Raw genomic sequence first — 2,079 nt, 5'->3', positions numbered from 1 at the left:
TTTGTCTTCCAAAGGGCTTGAACCCACGCCCTCTCTCTCACATGCCAAAACCTGGACCAACTGAGCCACGCTTGTGGCTTGTTAAACATACGCGTTCAATAAAATATATTTTCAATCAATTTCCAAAAACCTTTGAACCAAATCTGGCGCCAAGAACAAACCCTCAACAAGAATTTGAAAATCTTCGAAACTGAATGAAATTGATCAAGTGAAGGGTCTATCTCACTCGTTTTTTCATAAGGAACATGATGGTGATCTTTAATTTCATTTATTTTTGCTCTAAGGTGATCAATTTTGTGATGAACACTAAGAACCCTAATTCTGAGTTTCAATCTGAAATCGTGTATAATTGATGAATTGTGAAATTGATTGAGGGCTATTGATCAGTGATAGTGCAGAAACAAGATAGCAACTCAATTTTTCATTTATGATGCATGTATGTATGAGTTTGAAGTTCAAGAGAGCTTACCTTCAAAAACGGCCAACTGAGAATCGAATTCTGCAATAGAGGTGTTACAGAAGTTGTTTGATGATCTGGATAGCTTCAATGGACCTTATGGAAGGTGTCTGGATGCTTGGAATCATCTGAATTCATCTGGGCATGGCTATGGTACCCGACCTGCATAAGCTTGGAGTGAGAATCGAATCTGATGATTCTGAGGTTATTGGCTATATGTGATGGATTGGATAGTTCATATGTGATATATGGATGATGTTAGAAGCATTAGTTTGGACAGAAATGAGCTTGTGTGGATTTTGGCATGATAAGGCTCATTTGATGTTCATATGGAGGTTGAAAAGTGAATCTGAGTTTTGGGGTGATTTGGGGTGTGTGAGTGGTTCAAACACATCCCATATGATGTTTATGAGTTGTTAGAACCATCACTTTGGCCATAACTTCAATGATTTGGAGGTTGAGTTTTCTACCTCTTTGAAAACTATGAAACTTGCAATTCAAGAAAGAAGAGAGAAAACCTATAATTGTGAGGTTTTGGTGTGAATTTGGAAGTGATTTGCACCTCTATTTATAGGCCAAGGATTCTGAACTCCAAGCTTTTGCAAGTTGATCAAGAATGATGATTTGGCTTAAGAGATAAAATGGAATCTTTCACATTAAATGCAAATGGTTAAAGTAACTAAACCATGGTTATTTTGGCCAAGCTTCTTATCTCTTTCCGTTCTGATCTCAAATCAGAAAATATCATTCAATCATTGCTTTGGTGTGTCATTGCTTGAATTATAGGCCATATAGTATTGAACTTAGTGAAAATGGCTTGTAATTTCATGCATAATGACCTCTAATTGCAAAATTCAAAACCATAGCTACACTCCATATTTTTTTATGCTCTTGGACATTTTGGAAAGCTCATATTACACACTTCAAAACCCTAGTTGAAATTTTCTTCAAGATCCTTAAGGAAGTGGGTGAAAAAGATCCATGAACTTTGAGAAAAATGAAGTTTCAAGTGAATTTTTCAAAAGATGCCAACTTTGAAGCTCCATATCTCTTAAATGGTTGATCTTATGGAAAAAATTTATATGTGTCAAAGTTGTTTATTGGATCAAAATCTACAACTTTCATGTTGGAAGTTTTTTTCAGTTTGTAGGTGAAATTTTGAGAAATTCCCTTTCAAAGTTTGGAAAAAACCATGAAAAAACACTTAGAAATTTTTCTAAGTATGGAAAGTCAAACTTTTGACTTTTTGATTCTTGATTGATTTTCTTGATTTTTCTTGATCAAATGACTTCTCATATCATATATTGATGATTTAAAACTTCAAAAGTCATGGTTGACCAAAATTCCCCAAAAGTCAATGGTGATCTTGTACAGTTGACTTTTTCAGACGAATCGCGTTTCTGGAGATTTCAAATGAAACAGGCTATCCTCATCAAATGAATGGTATGAATGGATCATATTGAGGCATTAGAGGATATTGAGCCATGGTTTGAGTTGTGACACCATGTCCTGATTAAAAAGTCAGTTGTTCAGTGAATTAGGTCAAAAAACCCTAATTGTCGACCTGATGAAATTGATGACTGTGGATCTTGAATTGAGATACAATTTCCATTGTATATTGT

Source organism: Vicia villosa, unplaced genomic scaffold (genome assembly GCF_029867415.1).
Source record: "Vicia villosa cultivar HV-30 ecotype Madison, WI unplaced genomic scaffold, Vvil1.0 ctg.002998F_1_1, whole genome shotgun sequence".
In the NCBI taxonomy this organism is placed as follows: domain Eukaryota; kingdom Viridiplantae; phylum Streptophyta; class Magnoliopsida; order Fabales; family Fabaceae; genus Vicia; species Vicia villosa.
Note: the sequence above shows the minus strand (reverse complement) of the source record.